At 34.6% G+C, this 10,235-nt stretch overlaps 1 long non-coding RNA gene across 1 annotated transcript in view; it reads left to right on the top strand.

The window, feature by feature from the left end:
- The window catches only part of LOC145690691 (uncharacterized), a 28,826-nt gene extending 22,816 nt beyond the window's left edge, over positions 1–6,010 (top strand). Inside the window, exon 2 of the long non-coding RNA XR_014132259.1 lies at positions 3,384–6,010. This is a non-coding gene — a long non-coding RNA (uncharacterized LOC145690691). The remainder of the gene's footprint in view (positions 1–3,383) is intronic.
- The last annotated feature ends 4,225 nt before the right edge of the window (positions 6,011–10,235 follow it).

Consider the following 10,235-nt stretch of genomic DNA (forward strand, 5'->3'; position numbering starts at 1 on the left):
TATAATATCTTAGAAGAGAAAGAAATGTTTCAGAGTCTAAATTGTATTCACAGTGAAGTGACTAGTGAGGGTTCACATTAAAAAATAGGTGACTTAAGAAAGGTGAGGAGTAAGTTTGAAATAAATACCAAATAATAAAAGTATTGTTTTCAACAGTTAATAAGGACTATTCCACTCGAAATTCCCTTTAGATAGGTGCTACATATTATTCGTATGTGTTTCTGGTAAACAATATTATGATATCAAATATACAGTCCTGTTCATAGGCCCACAGTCCATTATTGGCATATAGGTAGCGTACTCACCTTCGGAGCAAAGACCTGACTTTTGGTGGCACCTCATGTTGTTCGGATCCCATCTTAAGCTGTAGGTGCGCTTTTCATATAGCCTCGGTGCTAAAAAAGATACTAAATTCCAAGCCTTTCAACCAACCCTTTCGTATTGTTATGATGATTGTGTTTCTAATATGGAATGTACCGAATTGCAGGAAAATCAGATTGTGCAAAATCTAACGCATCATATGAAAAGCGGTATGGCATGAAACTAATCTCATTCTGTATGGAATAAAGTAACCTTTGACGTAGTATTACAGACATCCACCTACCTCAGTACTAAGTGCCTCAAATTATGAAGTAGTTTAAGTCAAAACCTTATGATTGAACCTTGGAGAAAGGCAAGGATTTGATTAAGCAGTCATATTGAGATGCAGTATAACTCTCCATTCTGTATATAAATGTATGAAATATAAAACCTTTAAATGTTTGATTATATGGAGCGTGAATATGGTAATGCATACTATTCTACGTGTGTTTAGGCCTGAATGTATCTGTTGTTGGAAGTACGAAAAATCTGAAATTTTAACTGTTTTAGGTGAAGGTTTAGTCCTTGCAAGTGTAAAAGTTGTGAAAGAGAGAAATTCGTTCCAAAACCGGTCTCAAATTACATCAAAGTGATATGCTTATTGTGCAGCATATATATATATATATATATATATATATATATATATATATATATATATATATATATATATATATACTGAACATGACAAGAAGCCCAAGTAAAATGCTAGGAACAACAAAATGTCAATAACAAAGATGAAAAGAAACCAGTGAATGGCTTGATAAGAATATTTGTATAATTTTGATCCGTGGTGTAAAGCTTATGTTGAAGGAGGCCATCTGAACATTGATTTGAAGCAGATGTCACTACTGATTATGTGTGATATCAATAGGTATCACGTAACCATAGTCTCATATGCACTTAACAACACGTTAAAATGAGTTCTGTAGTATTGTGAAGCGACTAATAACATTTTAAAAGAAGAAGAATTATTTGTGTTCCCAATCATACTGGAAACTTACGTGACAGTTTCGTGTATATAATTTATAATTTGCAATTTGAGCTTCAGTTGCCTTTACACAACCTTATCAGGTATTGTAATCACGAAAGAACACAATTACCAGTTACACTTTTTTTTTCTTTTCTTTCTTTTTTTTTTATTTAGGTACAGTAAGATGGAAGTGTTGACGTCAATGTGTCAGGTGTCACTGAATCTTGATTTACTGTACTTCCCACAAAAAAAAAAAAAAAAAAAAAAAAAAAAATGGCAGCCGTTTGTTACATTCTAGCAATGTATTTTGTTGTGGTATTATTTCAGTTTACCATATCCCTTGTAAATGTTTCTTAAAACACATGTTAATATAATTAAAGAAATAGCCTTTGAAGTATTCCTTATTAAGAATATAATTTGGTGTTATGTATTGTAGTATAAAAAGGAATTAAGAAAATATTCGACAATTTAAAAGTGGACAAGGAATGAACTTTAAATTCTTCACTTCCTTGGAATGGTTTGGTTTCTCTGTAGCAAAAATTAATACATGCTTTATAATATCAATTAACGTTCATTTCGTTAACCTATGGGTATTAAGTACGTGAGATTTCCGACAAATCGGATCCCACGTCTACGGTGTATGACATAGTGGCGTATGACACACTTTCATTCGAGGCCAAGAGTAGCAGTTTGTGTATCTCCTGTTGACCCAAAACGTATAGCTGATTTCTGTGATATATATTTTGTGCGAAACTCATGCATATGGAGCAGGATGACGAGGATCTAGGTTGCATAGGTATATTGTTGATTCTTTTCGTTTACGTGTACCATGGACAACGGTGCAGGGTCTTTGCCAGGAGCAATGGAAAATAAATCTATTCAGCAGTTGAACAATGTCAGATTTGACAGGACAAGGGTATACTTTTGTCTTTATACTGTCCAACTGAGCCGTCACTGAAATATATTAATTTCGTTATTGTTAGTAAACTTTCCACACATGCTATATTAGTTACTTTAAAAGTGAAGTTAGATTATATACAGTATCTAGTAGCGTCCGTCCTCTTTCCTACAGCCGCACATGTACTTTTAAATGATTCGTGTTCGCCTGGTGACTATTCATATTTATACTTGTACGTTACTGTCGTTGTAACCAAAGTCTTACAGGAAACTAGTCACTTCAAGAGGATGGCAAACCAATGGATTGGTTTCCTTGGCACGTAGACTATCTCTCGCTCTAAAGTTTACTATAATAATTGCTTCAATAATCTTTGGAGCTGAGTATGCTACAATGAAAAATGTCAATAATTGCGTCTACTCGAAGTGCGTCTGGTTCTTTCGATTGGAATAAAGACGACATTAGTGTATATTTATCAGATAATAATAATTCTGGTCGAAGTACAATTATAGAAGCGTCTATGGCCTGGAGTGCGTGATACATTATTAATTATTAACAATTATACAGCGAATGTTAGGAGTTCATGTAAAATATTCTGCTTCACAAAAATGTTATATCTAGATGTGTGTGGCTTAGTGGTAGATGTCTTGCCTCTGTTGCGTGGCGATCCCTGGCCAGATAAGTTTGTGGTAGATAACATCCTCTCCGTGGCTTTTGTCTGGGTACTCCCGTTTTCTCCCACATGTTCATTTCACTAATTCTTACAAACTTTCCTTAATCATATATCCCTTAATGTAAAGGGTATAATCATGAAACGTTAAACTAAGATTTCGTTCGCAAAATTATTATTTCTGTATAGAATTTCTGATGCTAATCCTCCATGCAAAGAATGCCTACTTGTACGCCCATGATAGAATAAAATATATAGTCCCAAATAGATTATTAATTCTTAACTAAGTATTGGAATAAGGTGTTTTGTGCTCAGTTATTTATGGTACACATATTCTCCAACTAACATATACTGCCTCGAAGACGATGTATTAGTGTGTAACTCAAATTTATTTTTGTTAGTATATAAAGAATATTGCTCAGTACAATATAAATTTCAACGGTCTTAATAATATACGATTTATTTCCAAAATTTTAATTTCTTGACAGGTTGCACACTTCGAACATCATTATATGGGATCCATGAGAGGAAAGGACGAATAAAACGAAGATATCTTCTAATAATTCAAAGACTATTAGCGAAGATCCAGGTGTATAGGTGCTTTGCTAAGTAAGAGGGTCAAATTTCCTGAATTTAATGAAATTGGAAACAAATACAGAGTTACTAATGTTATAAGTGCTGAACTATTTATTCGGTACGAGTTCTTTTTGTGGTAGCACATAGCACTTTAAATATCTGGAATTTGTTCTTAAATTGTTCATTTAGAGATTTCGCTATGGAAGGGGAAAATCCATATTATGGCGAACCTACTGTAAAATCAAAGCAAGCGATCACCAAATATATAAACTCTTTCATCATGACAGATGAAAAGCTAAATTTTGATGAATGCCACATTAAATCAGAACAAACGATGAAGGATCAACTTGATGCACTTATTTTAAATAATATTGAAGGGATACTATTATGTTCCGAAACGAAAACACAAAGTTTAAATAGTCCCTTTCAATCAGCTTCCTTGGAAAGTAATCTGGCTTTGACAGGTGAAGTATATTTTCAGTGTAACTTTTGTTGTAAGCCGTTTAAAAGTGAAAGTTCTTTAGGTGCACATATGCGTTGGCATACAGGTGATTTGTTGTATTGTGATCATTGTGGTAGAGGATTTGATAACAAAACACAACTCATAAGACATTTTAGTGTGCACACCAAAGATATGAACTTCCATTGTAATATATGCTCCAAAAGTTTTAAAACACAGAGAACTCTTCGTACTCACGAACGAAAACATACCATGGAAAAACGTTTTATTTGTGAATATTGTGGAAAGGGATTTACAGAGAGGAGCTTGTTGAATATCCACAGACCAGTCCATACAAAGGAACGTCCGTTTTCTTGTGATATTTGTGACAAGACATTCCCTCTGAAAGCGTCTCTTACAATTCATATTCGACGCCATATGGGAGAGCAGCCATTTGTGTGTGACTTTTGTGGAAAGGGATTTAATGAAAGTAGTAATCTAACGAAACATCGAAGAGTACATACAGGAGAGCGTCCATACTCATGCAAAGTGTGTGGGACTTCATTTAATCACAATATTAGCCTTAAGCAGCATATGAAAAAGCACTGATCATATACAAAATAGTATTCAGATTCAAAAGTATTATTTCTAATGTAATTTATGTACGAGAGCAATCCCAAAATAAAAGGTCTCCTATTTTTTGGGGACGTAGAGAAACTTTTAATATGGTTGTTGGCAACACTGTTCTGGGTGGTGCCTTCTCCGCTACCACATAAGCACGCAGGCGCTTCGCTCGGATGCTCAGTCTTGGCTTGGCAGCCATTCGAAATGGAGCTCCCGATGAACGTTACCGCCAAGTGCGAAGTTCGCGCAGTTATTCGATTTTTGAACGCAAAAGGTGTTAAACCGGTTGACATTCATCGCCAATTGACGGAAGTGTATGGACAGTCGTGCATGGATGTCAAAAACGTTCGCAAGTGGTGTAGAGAGTTTAGAGCCGGTCGTACTGAAATTCATGACGAGGAAAGGAGCGAGAGGCCATCAATTGCCGACGAGACAATCGCGAAAGTTGAACTCATGCGTAAAGATCGCAGGATCACTCTGGATGCTCTCTGCATTTTGGTTCCTGAGGTTTCCAGAAGCACCATCCACAGGATTTTAACGGAAAAGTTGCAATATCGGAAGGTGCGTGTGTGCAAGGGCATGGCGGCAAGCTGGTATGACATGGGCATTGTAAAACTGCCACAGCGTCTACAAAAATGCATCGACCGAAATGGCGATTATGTAGAAAAATAAAGCTTTCTTCAACCTTTAAAGTGATGTAGCAATTATAGAAAATAAACGCTTCTTTGTATATCTAAAAATATAGGAGACCTTTTTTCTGGGATTGCCCTCGTGTGTTCGGTTCCTAGGTAGGACCAACCGGAATATGGTGATTAGTGGAGACCGGATGTTTAGGCACTAAAAACCTGGAAAATAGGCACTTAAAATTTAAAAATAAGCACTAAAATGTAACTCAAAATAATGAAGATAAATACTCAATACCATTAAAAAATAGATTCAAGTCATAGATAATGTTCAAAGAATATAGAAATATACTTGTTTTTTAAATAATATCTTCTTTTACTGTATATACAAAAACGAGGCATGTTATGCATTGCGCATACTGGGTGAAGCTGAAAAATGTGCATATACTTCGGGAGGTGATTCGTGACATGAAAAGAAGACCAAAAGTGCTGTTGCATGTTGTCGAATTCTGCGTCGTGTTCGAGTGACGGGTGCCAAATTGGAATTGAAATCGAATCCTGACAATTGGAACGGGACATAAAGGTGCGCACATACTTCAGATGATGATTCGTGAAATTCAAGAGGACTTTTATCTTTTCATGTCACGAATCACCTCCCGAAGTATGTGAACATCTTTGAAGTTCATTCTGTATATATATTGTAACATACCACAAGCTTGTGTTTACAAACACATAATATAAGTAAATATGTGTGTATTATGTTACGTAAATTATATATTTTCCCAGTGAAGGCTTATTTTGAAGAAAATGCGTAGAATAGGCAATATTAGGCGCTAAAGCAATTATTTAGGCAGTAAAGGTCGAAATAGGCAAAATAAAATTGGCTTAAATCTAAACTATAACCCCCCATATAAACTTTAAAACGTTATTTTTGATCATATCTTTAATATTAAAAAATAGGCATTTTGCCTAACATCCGGTCTCTAGTGATTAGCCAACCACTGGTGCTATTGGATAAGCTTTAGTTGTGGGACAGAATTAGCGTTCCTTAGAATTTAATAATTTTAATGATAGATCGACTTATTTGGAAACATTCATTTCCTCTTGGACGAGGTATAAACCATAAATTTTTGTTACATTTGTAACATGACATTTGTTTGTATACAAAATTGTTTTTTCAGTCTTTATAAAAGATTAAATATGTTTGATAGACAAACTTGAGTATATTATTAACTTTTTTTGACAAATTTAATATCAGATTAGTGTTTTTCATTTTAAGGTATGATGAGTAGAATAAATTGTATTTTTGAGAAAAACATTGTAAGATGAAGTAGTTATGAAAAACTACTATGATCAAACTAAATTTCCACTAAGAAGAAACTTCACATATTCTATTAAAACGTTAGTAGGCTTTCCTAATTCGAACATCACAAACCTTTAGTATATACCTTAGAGGACGAATACCGATAGAATTTGGATTATAGGTAAGTTTGAAAACTAAATTATATTGTCGGCTGAGTGTAAAAACCTGGTGACTCTCACGAAAATATTTGGTTTCAGAATATAAAAAATGAAATCTTTAAGTTTAACGTCCCACGAATGTGTCGGTTAGGCTAAAGGAGACGGTTATAATGAGAAATGAGTGAAATGAAGAGTGGGAGGAAACGGGAGAACCCCGAGAAAACCCACGAGCACGGTGTTTGTCCACCACAACCAGAACAAATGTATTTGAGAAGTATTGTATCGCGTTACCGTACGTAAGTAACGACATAAATTAGTTTTGTTTCTGTGTTACGGTACTACAACTTGCTGCTTTCCTTATTACTGTTTCAAATTCAAATTACTGAGAAAGAAGGTAAAGAACGCCTCAAAATCTTCCAAGCACTGCATTTGTATGTAGATATAGTGAGAACTGGCGCCATTAATATTTTTTTCTTAAATACGTAGCATTAAATAATAGATTAGTAAAATATTTGAAACACCTTAAAAAAACTAAACTTACTAATGCCCTGTTGATCCCACATATTGTGTAATACAGCTTGTGTTTGTCGCGGAATTGAGGGATACAGCCAGTGGTGTTATTCTAATTTCTTAACAACCGGTTATATATATATATAGGGGTGCCCACAAGGGGGGGCTATGACGCAAACTGCGTCATTGAAATATTTGGGGGGGTTAAAAATCTATATAAATATGTTTGGTGGGGGGGTAAAATTAATCGAAAAGAAGATTTTTTCATGGAAGAACACCTACGGATAGACAATTGGGGGGGTGCGTCATGGACATAAGGGGGGGTGGGCACCACTGATATATATATATATATAAAGGTGTTTCAAAACAGCACTGACAACGTTTGGGAGGTGATTCCTGACACCAAAATAAGACGAAAAGTATAGACCAACTTGGGTGCACAAATGCTTCCTTTCGGAGGTATAGGCTGCCAAAAAATGAACTTTAAAGGTCCATAGCTCCAAAACTATGGGACCTACCGTAGTCGGGTCAAGACTTTACGTAGGAACTAATATGTGCTCAACATGTTTCAGAATCCTAAGATACGCAACATTTTTTGTACAGGCAGTTTGGTTACGGACATATAATCTGAAGTACTCACTATCTCTAAAAATTGTTGCGGAAGTACTGAAGGATTCTGAAGCACGTATTTTTGGATAGAGCAGTGTTAGGGGTGTTCAGTCTACTCTACTGTCCAGTCTAATCTACTCTCCTATGTCGTTTTAACAGTAGACCTATATTAGGCCCTAGAGCAAACACGTATGTTGTGGTTCGTATGACTAAATTTTGCTCCTAATATATCTACATGTAATTAATACATGCCTTCTGCTCGCGGGGCCGCCGGTCAAGTGGCTATGGTACCGTCAAGATGGCTCTGATACTTTGGTTGTGAAGTACACACAACTAATTGAAATACAGGTACTCCCATGCGCAAAAAAATTGCGCGTATATTGTAACTCACGATTTTCCGTATTTATTCCTTTTTTCTTACGTTTATGGGTAAAATTGAGTTATTAGTATGTGGAGATAATAGAGAGCAATCCATCTAAGGAGATATTTCCAAAAAATATAATAAAATAAGAAAAAATATAAACAAAAAACAAAATTATGCTCGGTTTTGTGTATACTGGCAACGATGATTTCTAGGGATTTTTTTCAGTAGTACAGCACGATTGCGGAGGGAATTCAGTAGGGAAGTCGAGGAGATGGATGAAGGAACTGGATACTGAACTAAAATGTTGCATTTATTGGTTAAAACCTAGTGTGTAGATTGCCTGCCAAATATAAATTAGCTTCTGTAACTAAGATGTCGTACGAAAATATAGAATTAAACAGAAAAACTCTTATGTTAAGGTTCGAAGCGATACGCACCATGGTTATGAAGATTATTTCTTAAGAAAAAAGAACAAACACAACGTAGCCTCTGTGGTTAGGTGGATAGAGTGGCGGACTCGTGGATATTTTATTATTTTGACACCACATCGAATCCCATCCCATTTTTTTTTTTTTTTTTTTTTAACAAAACATTATTGGAAGTGTATACCTTTGATGTTAATAAGAACCGAAACAGTATAATAAGGAAATAACTTATTGATAGTATCCTTTAATCGACGTATTTATTCAGTATTAGAATACGTGTACTATTGCAAACAGTTATTGTTTTCAGTTTATGGTCTTGTATGTTACCTGCCCGTTCTTGAACAGCAGACAACTCACTTCGGATTTGTGTGTCAAGAACAGGAAAAATAACATACGCGACCTTGACAGTCTTCCCAAGTTTACCCCTTGTTATATCGACATGACGTTACATCGAATGATGCTTGTTGTCGTGAAAAAAGGAAGAAAGGAAAAAGCTGATGTCAAATTATCGTTTGTCTGTGTGTGTGTGTGCTTGTGTTTTTTTCTTTTTAGAGTATTGACTTTCTCCCTCTCTCTTTTTTTTTTTCATATCCACAATTGCAAGAAATTATGACCGACCTTTGTGGGTTTATTGGGAATAGGACGATTTATTTTGGATTGCTAACAGACGACATTTTTTTAACCATTTGCTTTAAACTTTGGCTTTGTGGCTCTTAGCACCCACGAAAGGTCATTATAAACTATATAAGCAGTTCCCGTTTTCACCGGCCGCTGAAAAGATATTGGGGAAGAGAAAAGTGCTTGCCGTAAAGATAATGAATAAAAAAAAAAAAAACAAATTAAAACAAATAATTTATAGATCTTTATAATACACTGTAAAGTTACGAGCGATTGCGGCTAAGAATTTAACGTGAGATTAAAATTACGAGTATTATGTATTATGATTAAACAAATAATATACAATAAGTAAACTACAAGCAAATTATATATTTAACAACCTGAGTGCTTAAAAACAATTACTTTATTTTTAATTTTTATTTTTTTAAAATTATTTACTTTGATTAGATGGCCTTTTTGATTTATAGGAATGATTTTTTTTTAATTTTATTTATAATTTGCGCTAGCGGCAACGAATGAGAGTAGGGGATAATTTATATAACACTTGCGTTTTATTATGCACTGCACAAGGAAGGTGGGGATTAAGTCAGCCGCAGTTTTTTTCTTTTGGGCTTTTTTTTTTTTATACAGAAATTTGGTTTTCTGTAAAAGTCAAAAACTAATTTGAGTGTTATGCTTATATTTACTAAATTCTAACGACGACAAAAACACGATTTCAAAATGCAATCATAAGTCTGTGTAAGGAATGGGTTTTCGTTGAACGAAGCGAAATTATACAGATCTATGTATGCGGAACACGAATATTTCCAAAAGATAGCATGAATATGAACGATAATCATACCATATTTCTACATTATATAGTAGCGTGAAAAACTTATATTAAAATGATATAACAAACAGGCATAAGCTTTTTTTCTAGCACGGCAACACATTAAACTTAACTCATTAAATTTTGGGAATTACAAATTATCACCTTATGTGTCGTTGTATTCCTATTCGTTTTCACGTTCGAGCGACGAAAGAAGAAATTGTAGTAATAGTGATAAAAATCGAATTCGAGATTTCAATGAATTCAAGTTTCACGCCCCCAC

This window comes from Thermobia domestica, chromosome 7, assembly GCF_964235325.1.
Source record: "Thermobia domestica chromosome 7, izTheDome1.hap1.1, whole genome shotgun sequence".
In the NCBI taxonomy this organism is placed as follows: Eukaryota; Metazoa; Arthropoda; class Insecta; order Zygentoma; family Lepismatidae; genus Thermobia; species Thermobia domestica.